Here is a 14,542-nt window from a genome sequence, read left to right as displayed (position 1 = left end):
TGATGAGTTTTTCCCTTGGTCTTGGGATTCCTCACTTTCCCTAATTATTACACAAATTTTAACTCTGTCTCTAGTCTGAATTTGTCTCAGCAGATTTTCATTAGACTGACAAATTATTCGGGGATCAGCTATGGATTGCAAGCTGAAATCTGGACATGATGGAAGCTGACATGATTGCTCCCTCTCTCTTCAGTTGGGTCAACTAACCAGATGCTTCTGAGGACTGCTCTATTGCCCAGCCTTTGACTGATATTTCATTCTTCCTAGCCCCTGATGCCAACAGTCCTATTATCAGAACTGAAGCAATTTCAGAAGATGAGTCCCTCAGCCCAAAATCCCACCTAGCAGGCTGAAATGCTGTCAAAAGGGGCTCCCTGACATTAGCTATTATCTTGGGAACCTGCTTAGCTGGAGTAGGAACTAGTATTGCAGCCATTGAACAAAAAGCCTGGAGAGACCCTAGGGAGAAAAAATTCCAGAGGATGGTTTAAATCCTGGTATGATAGTTCTCCTTGGTTTACTACCCTTATATCCACCCTTATGGGACCCCTGTTAATTTTTATTTTTACCTTTGGGCCTGTATTTTCACTGCTTGATGGCTTTCCTGAAGGAATGCTTGGGAGCAATACAGTAATGGTACTCAGATCCCATTGTGGGAAGGTAAATCTGTGGAATACCAGGGGTTGTATTCTTGGAAGATCTAAGATTGAGTCTTCAAATGATCATAGGAAGGGGGGAATGAGAGACCAAAGGATTAAAAGTCAGTTACTATTATTTTAAAGTTTAAAGCACAAGCCTTAACTAAGGCCAACCAAGTGGAGATATGATCCAGCCACCTTCAGGGAAGAACTAGCCTTAATGCTCTGAGGGGAAGAACTTGTCTTACTGTATTCTTCTCCTGCCCACTAGAGATACAGTTGCTAGGAAACCGGCCCATGGCCCTAGGAAGGGAAGCCAGACCATTAATGGTTTGGGGGCCTTCCTATAGCCAATCAATTAAAAATGTGATATCCCCTTTTGTGTTTTGACCAACAGATGCTTGCCAGGAAGGAGTCCCCCTACTTTGGGTGCACTGGGAGGGACCAGAATCTTTAAATCACCTAATTAACCCGAGCACGAGGCTCTCGGCTCTCACAGCTTCAGTGGTGAGGAGATGTGAGCCCAAGCTGTAGCTTGTAATAAAAAGATCCTCATGTGTTTTGCAGTGGACTCGACTCCTGGTGGTAGTCTTTTGGGGTCTCGTGATTTGGGCACAAAAATATATGAAAGGAATTTAAATGGAGTCACCAAATAATAGGAAAGACAATGTACCAACCAGGCATCTTATTCCACCAAGTAAAACTTTCTGTCCCAGGAATGTGTTGTTAAGAGTCCCCATGAAAACCCCAAACATCACAGGCAATTACAAGGTTAATCTCCACAACCTGATAGTAAGGCCCTATTGCTAAACACATTTATGTCATTGAACACAGAGAAATCACGCTGGTTTTTAACTAAAAGCTTCACTCATACTGACTAGTACTCATGGTACTGGAAGTTACTCTGTACTCTACTGGAGAAAAAAAGGTAATCATCAACTCAGCTACAAACCCTAAGACCTACAACTGACCCACCTGCAAGACGTGCTGGTATAATAGGGGCACAATTGTTCTGATAGTAAACAACCACTGTACTGGATTTAAGGCCCACTCCATGAGATGAAACCCACACTGCTAAAGGGACCGAGAACCTGAGACTAGATAGGTCATGGGCCTAAGAGAAAATCTACCAGCATTATTGTGCTAAAGAAACATAGTAATAAAATGATTCCTAATAATATACTTCTAAAATCATAGACCAATGCCTTGCTCAACCCACATCAGAGAAGCTAATTGTAGTAAGTTAGAATTAACACAGAGATCCACAACTGGACATCGAGCAGACAGTAAGAGACTTTGAATCACTCAGTCATAAATAGGATTTTTTTTCACCAAACTCCTCCCCCTTAAGGCTCAGGGATTCACAAAGAAGAGAAAGTGGAAAGAGTGTAAGAGTCAGAGGTCATGGATGACTGCAAGTAAACAGTGTCTTCTAGACACAGTAGGACTGATTTATATATGAACACAAAGAGACTGTGGCAGCATGCCCAACACATGAACAGGTTCAAGCCAGACAGGATCCCAGTTGAGAAGGAAGAGAAGAGGAGGAGGAAGGGGGAGGAAAAGGAGGTGAGGAGAAGGAATGGACACAGAGCTCCACTTCTAACTATATCTATAACTGATAGTTACTGGCAAAAAAAAAAAAAACAAAACAAAACAAAAAAAAAAAACAAAAACAAAAACAAAACTAGATTTCTCCAATAGTTTCACTAGGTATATTGACCATAGTTCAAGGCAGGTCTCACATCCACGAGTAGTGGGCCAATGCAAAATAAACACAATGGCATTTTTATAGACTTTTTCATTTTTCTGTGTTTTGGCATTCTACTTTCTTATTGGTCTTTTGCCTGTTTGTATTGATTTTTGTTTTTTTTTGTGTGTGTTTTGTAGGGTTTATTTGCTTAAGCTTTGTTTTTTCTTATTATACTTTTTATTTTTATTTTTTGTGGGTTTGTTTACTTGTTTGTTTTTGAGAAAGAGAGCTTGCACATATGCATAGAGTTGGATGGGAAGAGAGATGAGGAGTATCTGGCAAGTGTCAGGAGGGGGAACAATGATCAAAATATAATGAATTAAATATTTTTAATTAAAATAAGAAGTTTAAAATATTTTTCAAAAATACAACCTTCTCCACCTGCAAAAATAAAAAATTATCGCCAGAAAGGTCATTCTTGTTTCTCAACAGTTGTGCTGTCCTTGGAGACCCTAGCACTGTTTCCACATCTGGGTTAACTCAGAATGTAATAGACCCCCCCCAAGAGGTCCCCACAAGTAAAATCCATCATTTTTATGTGATATTCTAATATTGGAATGCAACCAGTAGGCTCTTTATGATCTAAAACTGACCATAAAATTGATGGAACTTGTGTAAGATTATTTTTACATATATACAGTGGAATTTTATTCAGCCATAAAGAAAAATGAATCTAGCAAGAAACTGGATGAAACTGAAAAACACTGTATGAAGCAATGTAACCCAGGCTCAGAAAAACAAATCCCATATGCTTTCTCTCATATGCAGATTCTAGCCTAAAACTATTAAATATTTATATCTAGGTGGGAATAAATATGTAAAGGCCAGAAAACTAGAAAGGAGCCCATGAAAAAAGGAGCCCAGAAAAGAGGAAGAAGCTTTAAGGAAAGGTGCAGGGAAGACAATAGAAACAAAAGGACAGGAAAACAATGAGGCAGAAGGGACCAGTGGAGAAAGGAGATGGAGAAATGAGAAGACATGGCAGGGCAGGGACAGAATCAATCAAAATAAAATATGCATGAAAATGGCACACGTAAGCCTGTTACTTTGGTTTTATTCATTTGCTTATTTATTGCTATTTTATGCATTTAAGTGTTTTGCCTACATGCATGTCTGTCTAACATGTAAATGCCTGGTGCCCATGGAGGTCAGAAGAATGCAATGGATTCCCTGGAGTTACAGGCAACTGTGAGCCATCATGTGGGCACTGGGAACTGAACTTGGGTCCAGCAAGTGCTCTTAACTGCTGAGCCATCTCTCCAGCTGTTGCTTTATAAGCTAATTTTAAACAAAATATTTAAATAAAGAAACTAAGTATTAGGGATAAATTATGACCTGCTTTGGGTAGAAACTGACTCAACAAAGGAAGTAAGTTGAGGGTGGAGCAGTGGTGAATTGATTTTGCTTTTTTTAATTTTCAAAATTCCCATATATGAGTACCATATTTGTATCAAACCAGCCCCCTCTCTCCCCTCTGCAACTCCTCCCATGTCACCCCCAACTCTCAGACTTATGACTTTATCTAAGCATAAAGAAAAGATTACTTCCACAAAGCAGTGTAACAGATGGTGGAGGCAAAAAAATGTTTGCGTGTTCCACCATGTGAGTCTGTCCATAACCATAGCATTTAAGTTCCATTAATCAAGTGTAAGTATTATACCTGCCTAAACAAACTGATATACATGGGGAAAAAACTAGCTTATGCCAGTGCTAAATTAAGGCTTGGTGACTGATACAGAAATGGAGCAGCAAAGGAGAGTGGTGTGATCTAAATGATGTGTGTCCTGCTTTCATTACTGTCCCAAATCCCACACACAACAGCTAAGTCTGAAAAGCATCTAGTGATTTGCAAAGAAACCCAACAGAGAATAGAGAGGGCTCTAAAACTGAGCTGCCCTTTTACATGCAAATCTGTAACTGGTCATTGAGTAAGTAGGATTTGTTTCTAGGAACAACTAAAAAGCATGCATCCTTCCTCTTCTAGCCACTGGCCCTCCTCAGTCATTTGGAGGGGCTGCTCCTTTCTTGTGCTTGGTGAAGCACAAAATTAGCCTCAGGACTTTTGTGGTTTCCCTTGTATGTTATATATTTTCTCTGGCTATTTCTTTCCCAAGAAGGGCCATGCTGGGTAGGTAAGATGCTCAGTCCCCATATAAAGGTCACACTTTGTATAAAGTTGAGGAATCTTTACCTTGGGCTTGCTTTGGTCTGATCTACTTCAGTGGGAAGAGGGGATGCAACTGTTTTTCTGCACTCTTGGAATTGGTCCTTACTCTTCAGATTCCTCTTGTATGGGTGGAAATGAGAGGGTGCTGATGGAAGGATATGGGGATGTGAGAGAGGAAAGTTTCAAGAAGGGCAGAATGCAATCCATTTCTTGCTTCCTCTGGGGATGCCTGTTTCAACACCCATTCCTTACATATATTTATGAATGTTCAAAGATGACCTTCTTGGAATGCTCTAGTAGCTTTGCATTCCTCTCCAGGAAGAAAAAAAAGGTAGATTTCATGAATCTGGCGTATTTTATATTACTATTCCAAAGGTCATGAGTTTGAAGTACGGAGGAAATAGGAGAAGTTGGAAAGGGGGTGGAAATTATGCCAATACAGTACTCACGTTTGGAATTCTGAAAAAATAAAAGTGTAAATGATCAACAACAACAGAAATAGCAAAAAGCCTGCACATACATGGAAACTGAACAACTTGCTACTCAATTACACTTGGTTTAGGGAAGAAATAAAGAAATTAAAGACTTCCTAGAATTCAATGAAAAATGAAGGCACAACATACCCAAACTTACAAGACACAATGAAAGCAGTGCTAAGAGGAAATTTCATAGCACTAAATGCCTTCAAGAAGAAATTTGAAACATAACATACAAGAAAGTTAATAGCTCACCTGAAAGCCCAAGTTAAAAAAAAAAAAAGAAGAAGAAGAAGCAGATACACCCAAGAAGAATAAATGGCTGGAAATATTCACGCTCAGAGAAGAAATCAATAAATTAGAAACAAATAAAACAATTCAAAGAATCAATGAAACCAAGAGCTAGTTCTTTCAGAAAATCAACAAGATAGACAAGCCTTTTGCAAAATAACTAAAAGGCAAAGAGAAACTTCCAAATCAGAAAAATCAGAAATGAAAAGACACTGAGGAAATCCAAACAATCATTAGGTTGTACTTCAAAGGCCTATATGCCACGAAATTTGAAAATCTAAAGGAAATGGATAATTTTCTTGATAGATTCCATCTACCAAAATTAAGTCAAGATGAGGTAGAAAGACTGAATAGTCCCATATCTCTTAAGGAAATAGAAGTAGTCATCATAAGTCTCCCTTCCAAAAAAAAGCCCAGGGCCAGATGGTTTCAGAGCAGAATTCTATCAGACCTTCAGAGAAGAGCTAACTCCAATTCTCTTCAAACTATTCCACAAAATAGAAACAGAAGGAACCTTACCAAACTCATTCTATGAAGCTACAGTCACCTTAATACCTAAACCACTCAAAGACCCAACAAAAAAAAAAGAGAACGTCAGACCTATCTCGCTTATGAACATTGATGCAAAAATACTCAATAAATTACTTGCAAACTGAATCCAAAAGCACATCAAAGGTATCATCCACCATGACCAAGTAGGCTTCATCCCAGGCATACAAGTGTGGTTCAGTATATGGAACTCCATCAATGTAATCCACCATATAAACAAACTGAAGGAGAAAAAACAGATGATAATCTCCTTAGATGCCAAAAAAGCATTTGACAAAATCCAACATCCATTCATGTTTAAAGTCTTGGAGAGATCAGGGATACAAGGCACATACCTAAACATAATAAAGGCAATATACAGCAAGCCAATAGCCAACATCAAACTCAGTGAAGAGAAACTTAAATCAATCCCATTGAAATCAGGGACAAGACAAGGCTGCCCACTGTCTCTATATCTCTTCAACATAGTACTTGAAGTCCTAGTTAGAGCAATAAGAGAACTAAAGGAGATCAAGGGGATACAAATCAGAAAGGGAGAAGTCGAAGTATCATTATTTGCAGATGATATGATAGTATACACGAACTACCCTAAAAATTCAACCAGAGAACTCCTTCAGCTGATAAACACCTTCAGCAAAGTGGCTGGATACAAAATCAATTCAAAGAAATCAGAAGCGCTCCTGTATACCAAAGACAAAAGGGCTGAGAAAGAAATCAGGGAAACAACACTTCACAATAGCCACTAATAACATAAAGTACCTTGGGGTGACACTAACCAAGCAGTGATAGACCTGTTTGAGAAAAACTTCCAGTCTCTGAAGAAAGAAATTGAAGAAGATATCAGAAGATGGAAAGATCTCCTGTGCTCATGGATTGGTAGGATTAACATTGTGAAAATGGTCATTCTGCCAAAAGCAATCTACTGATTCAACGCAATTCCCATCAAAATACCAACTCAATTTTTTACAGACCTTGAAAAAAAGATTCTCAGCTTCATATGGAGAAACAAAAAAAAACCCAGAATCTCCAAAACAATCCTGTACAACAACAGATCATCTGGGGGTATCTCCATCCCCGATCTCAAGCTGTACTACAGAGCAATAGTAATAAAAACTGGATGGTATTGGCATAGAAACAGAAAGGAGGATCAATGGAACTGAATAGAAGACCTAGAAATAAACTCACACACCTATGAATTTTTGACAAAGAAGCCAAAACCATTCAATGAAAAAAAGACAGCATCTTCAACAAATGGTGCTGGTCCAACTGGATGTCTACATGCAGAAAAATGAAAATAGATACATATTTATCATCCTGCACAAAACTGAAGTCCAAGTGGACTAAAGACCTCAACATAAAACCAAATACTCTAAATCGGCTAGAAGAAAAAGTGGGGAACAGCCTAGAACTCATTGCACAGGAGACAACTTCCTGAACAGAGCACCAACAGCACAGGCTCTAGGAGCAACAATCAATAAATGGGACCTCATGAAACTGAAAAGCTTCTGTAAAGCAAAGGACACCATCATCAAAACAAAACGAATGCCTACAGATTGGGAAAGAATCTTCACCAACCCTTTATCTGACAGAGGGCTAATATCATCAGAAGCCCTCCTGAGAAAGAAATCAGGGAAACAACACCCTTCATAATAGCCACTAATGACATAAAGTACCTTGTTGTGACTTTAATCAAGCAAGTGAAAGACCTGTATAAGAAAAACTTCAAGTCTCTGAAGAAACAAATTGAAGAAGATATCAGAATATGGAAAGATCTCCCGTGCTCATGGATTGGTAGGATAACATAGTGAAAATGTCCATTTTGCCAAAAGCAAGGCAAAAGCAATCTACAGATTCAATGCAATTCCCATCAAAATACCAACACAATTCTTTTCAGACCTTGAAAGAAGATTCTCAACTTTATATGGAAAAACAAAAACAAACAAACAAACAAAAAAACCAGAATTTTCAAAACAATCCTGTACAACAACAGATCATCTGGAGTCATTTCCATCCCTGATCTCAAGCTGTACTACAGAATAATAGTAATAAAAACCTCAAGGTATTGGCATAGAAACAGAAAGGAGGATCAATGGAACCGAATAGAAGACCCAAAAATAAACCCACACACCTATGGATACTTGATTTTTGACAAAGAAGCCAAAACCATCCAATGGAAAAAAAGACAGCATCTTCAACAAATGGTACTGGTCCAACTGGATGTCTCAGACATAGCCCATGGGAGCTCAGTATCCAAGTGGCTTCCCTAATAAGGGGAATAGGGACTGTCTCTAGCATGAACTCAGTGGCTAGCTCTTTGACTGCCCCACTCCCTGTGGGAGGAGCAGCCTAGCTAGGCCACAGAGTATATTGCAGCCAGTCCTCATGAGACCTGATAAACTAGGGTCAGATGGAAAGGGAGGAAGATCTCCCCTATCATTGGACTTAGAGAGGGACAGGGAGGAGATGAGGGAGGGACGGAGGGACTGGGAGGGAATGAGGGAAGGGGCTACATTGGAATACAATGTAAACAAATTATAATTAATATAAAAAATAAAAATTTTATAATAAAAAAGTGTAAATTAAATAGCAGCCTGCATCAAACCCTGGATCTCCAGTGGTCTGCCTTTCATTCTGCATGAGGACAGGCTCTGAAATAACTAGATATCACTTTCCCCTTCCTCGAGGCACGCATTTGATTTGCAAGAGCCCAAGGATGTCTTTGCTCTACCCCAGGCAGACATGCAGCTGCTCCCTCCTCCTGTTCTGCTTCTTCCAGTAGATCACCATAGTTTTGTGTGATTCCCCATCATCCAAGGAGCTTGACAGATGCAACTCAGAGCACAGCATTACTCAAGCTCTCAAACTCCTCTTTGAGCATCTTAGATCCTAATCTTCTTATACCCTTCATGTGAATGGGGCCTAATGGTATCATCTTACATGAGAACCTTGCACACTTAAGTTCATGGTTCACTTCAGTTTGTGAAACTTTTAATTTGTTCTCAGCCTTTTAGAGCCTTCGCTCAAATATGGAGAGTAGTACTGTTACAAATAAATCATACCAACAGTAATCTCTGCAGCCAGGGAATTCAAGCCTACAGACTTTACACCAGAAAAACAAAAATATTATTGGACATAAGAGGCAGCCACTCAGCAACAATCTTGGAAAAAAAGAAAAAAAAATGCTAAGAAAGCATTCTGGAGGGGAAACAGATGGCAAAGACCTGGCCAGCATGTTTATACACATAAGTCAAGGGAAGAGGACAAAAGCTGAAGCTTACATTCAGGACATCAAATTCACAACATATACGGTAATATATAATATATATTCTGTACATTGTTTATAATAATATATTGTATAGATGTACATATATACACACACACACATATATATATATATGTTATTTCAAGCAAGACTACAGAATAGTCAGGATGTAGTTGTATGTGGATCAACTAGCCATTGAACTAATTGTGGAGCTGTGTGGCAAATCTAAGTGGCAGCTGGAAAAGTATTTAATACATCAGACTTTAGTGCCAACCTAAATGTACTGTCTAGGTGTTTGTCCTTGAGCAAGTGATTTTACATGGTCTCAGTTTCCTTCTCTGTACAATATAGGTCACAGATAGTACCTGCCTGAGTCATGTAAAAGGTAAAAACCAGCCGCTTTTCATACTGAACTGAACTACATTGATAGAAAAAGTTAAAAAAAAAATTTTAGCCAGGCTGCCCCTTCTGTGCCCCTGCACCCAGGGTATGCTCATCTTTAGCTCAGTAGGACTGGGCCAGTTTTATAGCTTTTCTGAGCCCTTCATGTCTCCAAAAGGATATAATTCCATTTATAAAAGTCCCCAGTTCAGTAAGATTAGCACTTCTATTACACCAAGTGCCCTCTTTCTCAGCTCAGGGCTGTAGTACCTAGGATCCTGAAACTGTAAGGATGAAGTTTTGGACTGTTGCTGCCTCCTATCTCTACTCCTGGATGCCTGCCAGGTATGGCTGAGGTGGGAGAAAAGAGTGGAAAGATAATATTAAGTGGCCCTTACTCCCTTATTGTGAGCCAGAGAACATGGGTTTGGTTGACAATCAAAATCAACTCTTCTCCTAGGACATTTTTGAGATTGCTTTCTAGCATTCTTTTACTGAGGCTTGCAAGCTTACTCAAAGCAGACAGTGCCTTACCCCACCTGCCAACACACACACAAACACACATGCACACACTTCCTATTCACCCTTTCTGTGGTTTAAACAAGGTAACAGGAGCTCCTTCTAACATGTTCTTTACTTTAAACATGTTTTTTATGTTAATCCCAAGGATATGAGGAGAAAGACTACCGACTCAAACCACCAATGACTAAATTAATTAAAGCAAGATTTTTTATTCCTGAACACAGCCTGCCTCTCCCTGAGGCAAGGTTCAAGAAGTCAGCATTGGATGTGAGGAAGATAAGGAGTAGATAAAAATATCTCAGGGGTAGGCGGTTCGAAATGGAAGGTTTGCAGGTAAATGGGGGGGAGGGGTGACAAGGTGGTTATAACAAAGTAGTCATAACAAATTGTTCAGAACAGGTAGTCATAACAAGGTAATGATAACAACAGGCGGTCATAACAAGGTAGTCATAACAACAGATAATCATAACAATGTGGTCTTAACAAAAGGTGGTCATAATAACCTTTTGAACAAAAGGCAGCTTCAAAAAGGTCATAATGATGTTTTGAAACTAAAGCATGGTTGCTATTTCCTGGAAGAAGCAGTACAGAACCATTTGTAGTTAAGGTTATAGGTAGGGCATAGCCCAATTTTTGAGAAACAGATTTAATCATAAACTAGAATGAATCTAGTTTATACTTACTATAAGATGGCTTTCAAGCCTAAGAGAGAGACAAGCTGGTTCCTCATTTATTTTTTTTGAAGTGGCAACTCAGCCATTGTCTTGACTGGTTACATTTTACTGCCCTTGCTTATGATCTGAGTCCTTTCCAGTTTATCTCAAATCTCTGCTGTCGTAATCCTGCTGCTTACATGCTGTGATCACCCAGGCTGGTTCCCACATCCAGGCAGAAGCTGTCACTTTGTGACTTAATATAAACTGCCACCATTCATGCAATAATGACTTCCTCTATGCCAGCAGAACCTCATGGAACCAGACCCAAGATCACGATCAACAAGACTGACTGTTTTACCAAGACTGACTATGCCCATTTCTTGGCCCCTCTTTTTATTCTTCTATATAATCCTGAAATTCTCATTGGTACTGTTGAGGATTTAGGGTGTCTGTCTCCCTGTTATTCCCCAGTGTGGCAACACCAGATAAATTCTCCCTGCCATCACCATGTCTCCCACTGGACTTTGGAGGTAGTGTGGTCTATTAGAAAGATGGCTTCATCACCACCACCACACATGGAGTTTGTCTTCTGGCCTAACATGGCAGAAACAGCAACTCCTTTCCTGAGCTTTGGTATTTAGTAGGTCTTTTGTGCTGGGTTGCTGACTTTCTTTCCCAGTCCTAGTCTTTCTCAGAGGACTTTACCTCATGACTCATTTAGGTGAACACAATTCAGAGAAACTTGAACACTCTGAGGGAAGCTTGCTCCCTCTCTGCTGTCACATCAGGCCTAGTGCCTAACACTAAGGTTTACAGGCTAGTGTCACACCAGGGCCATACATCTTTAAAATGTCAGGACACATGGCTCTCTTAATGGTTTCCATGAAATCACTCTCAACTAAGGGAAAGGGAACAAGCAATCCTCAGGTAAACACAACTTCTTTTGGGCAGCTCTTTCTAACAACGTAATGGCCAATAGCATCTTACCCTGGTTTAGAGGTCTCAGATGGCCCTGCCTAGGCAGGTTAGCTTCTTAGGATATGTGCTGCCTGACAACTATCAGGAGTGTCCACAGCTAGGTGTAGTGGCAGCACTTGGGAAGTGGAGAAAGAAAGAGTGGAAGTTCCAGGCTAATCTAAGCTACATAGTAAGTTGGAGGCCAGCCTGTTCTACGTGAAACACTAGCTAGCCAAATAATAAATTCATAGCTAAATAAATGAATAATTAAACAAATATTTAGAGACCATTCCAGACTTTGGGCTTCTGTTAAAATTTTGGGAAAAACAGAAAGTGAGATTCATTAATTAATCACATGGTGGCCAGGAAGGTCTGAACTGGTGTCTATTTCTCCCTGGACACATTGAGTGAGTGATGTTAGGATTGATAAGGGTAGGTTCAGAACGAAAATAATATCATTCTTGTGAACTTTATAGCTTTGCTATAAAAAACAAAAACAAAATGGATAGATTTCTCTATCAGAGAAATTATGACTTATTAAAATATGAAAATTATGGTTTTATCAGAAATAGGCTTTTTTTGGCCTTTTTCCTATATATCTAAAACAGCCTCAAAACTGGAAGAGGAAGGACAGGGTTTACATGATCATCACCAAATGTATAAGAAAGGCAAACATTCATGTTAAATCTAAGCACTGACCATTATTGTATAGAAGCTAAGGAAAGAAATATCCAAGATCCATACACATCAATTTCACTTCATCTCCCACAATCCAGAAACCAGTGTACATCTCACTCAGCTTTCCTTTGTTCTAATCACACCTGCTCAAGAAGGCTGAGGCTTGGGCACAGTGCGGCAGAGATACTATTGACCGAGTTCAATGTCAGGCATATATGCTCCACCTACATGCTGACTGACTGACAATGAGACATTTGTGGGCAAGGAGCAAGAAGCTTGAGTGAAGAGAGAGCTCTCACATTGTCTATGTGATTTGGGCTAGAGCAGGAAAAAAAAATACACGAGAACAGAGACCTAGAGATGTCAAGAAAATCCTGTGTGTGAATGAGGACACTGCAGAGGGACGTGTCTTCTCTGTTATTTCATTGGCTCCTGAATGTTGCCTCTTTCCACATCAAGCCAGTTGCAGCTTTACAGTGTGTCTCATTTCCCATGTCACCCTGCTTGAGCTCCTGCTTATTACAACTAAAAGAGGAGGAGGAAACCAAATTGCCATGCTAAGTTAATTCATTGCTGCTACCCTATAGAATACAGAACATTGTAGAATAACTTCCAATGTATAATGGTGTCTTTTCTTAGGCCTGCCAGTTTCAAAAAGTGATCTGAGTGTTAGCCTTTGGGTGAAAATTATGAGATACACCCAGTGTTCTCAACATGTTCACTTTCAGAACCTGAGTTCATCTCCCATAAGGTGCTCAAGAAAGCCTGGGTTTGGGAGGGTAGCAGAGGTGTAACTGAACTCAACATCAGACACATGATCTCCATGCACATGCTAGCTGACAGCCAACAGGACAGCCCAAGGTCCGAATTGGTTTGCTGTGGTCTTCAGAATTTGTTTGTATGCGTTTGATTTTGTGTGCAAGTGTGTGGTGTACATGTACATATAACGTACAAGTGCCCATGCCTTAGATCTCAGTACCAACACAGAAGCCAGAAGAGGGCACGAGTCCCCTTCTATCATTCTTCCCCCTATTCTTTTTGGGGCAAAGTCTCTCCCTGACACTGGAGTTCCCTTGTTTTCTTCTAAGCAGGCTGATCTTCCTGTTTCTATCTTCCCTGGAGCTGGAGTTTTGGGTGAGCGACAGATGCCCTTGTTAATTGAGTACTGAAATCTTAACTCTGGTCCTTGTGTTTTGGCAGCAAGTGCTCTCAATGACTGAATCATCTCTTCCAGCCCCTACACCTGGCTTTTATTATCTAGCCCCAAAGCTGCTGCCATCGTACCGCACAAGTGAGGTGGTTTTAGACTGCTAAGCCCCTGCCTTATGTTGACTGGACAGATGCTCAACTGGACAAGCATTAATTAATCTACTCAGCATGTTTCAAACAGGAATTACTTAAACAAATGTATATTCAAACAGTGGGGTCACATTAATAGCAGGTTTAATTGCTTGTAACACCTGTGCTGAGAAAGGGATTTTTGAAAAAGTCAGAGACCAGGGTTCAAACTTTATTTTCCTCACTTTGGTTAAGAGATTCTGAATGGACTGTTTACTCTCAGGAGTCTTTCTTCCTGCCTCTACAGGATTATTCAGGATATAGGATTATACAGGACAATACAGGGTTATTCTAGAAGACAGAGAAGTTATCTAGCAAGATGCTGCAGCAGCAGGAGCATAGCATCACAATCCTTGAAAGGTAGAACTGGGAAACACCAGGGACCTTAAAGAGATAAGAGAATCCCTTTAAGAGGGAACCATTAGGTCGTTGAAGTTATACTCTCAAAAGAAATTGGGTGGCCTAGTTTTGGTGTCCTTTTCTTCCTCTCTCAAAATGTGGTTACTCAGACTAACATTCCCCCAATGACATGCCCACCTTTATCAGACCAGTGAGGTGACCATATTTAGGACTTAAACCTCCAGAACTGTGAGGCAAAATAAATATCCTTACTTCATATGTAACAGATATTTTGTTACAGTATCAGAAAGCTAACTAATACAGCCAGGCAGCATGCTAAGCACTTTGTTATGTCTAATTCACCCAATAACCTTAAGAACTAGGTGGACTGTACAGGTATGCCACATGCATTGCAACTAAGTAACCTAATTAATCTCATGAATAACAGCATTGGAAAGACTACTCCTCACTGTTGGCATAATGTTCCTGCTTTCTGTACCCCGCTATCTGGTTTCAATCTGGACATTGCATTGTG

The 14,542-nt window shown here is 39.9% G+C and overlaps 1 protein-coding gene across 1 annotated transcript in view; it reads right to left on the bottom strand.

Annotated features, from left to right (window-relative positions):
- Positions 1-14,542, bottom strand: part of Cfap95 (cilia and flagella associated protein 95) — a 97,745-nt gene that overhangs the window by 53,923 nt on the left and 29,280 nt on the right. The window lies entirely within an intron of this gene.

Source organism: Psammomys obesus, unplaced genomic scaffold (genome assembly GCF_907164565.1).
Source record: "Psammomys obesus unplaced genomic scaffold, mPsaObe1.curated_primary_1811, whole genome shotgun sequence".
Taxonomy (NCBI): domain Eukaryota; kingdom Metazoa; phylum Chordata; class Mammalia; order Rodentia; family Muridae; genus Psammomys; species Psammomys obesus.
The sequence above is the reverse complement of the archived record's forward strand: the minus strand, read 5'-3'. Positions and strand labels throughout refer to the sequence as shown.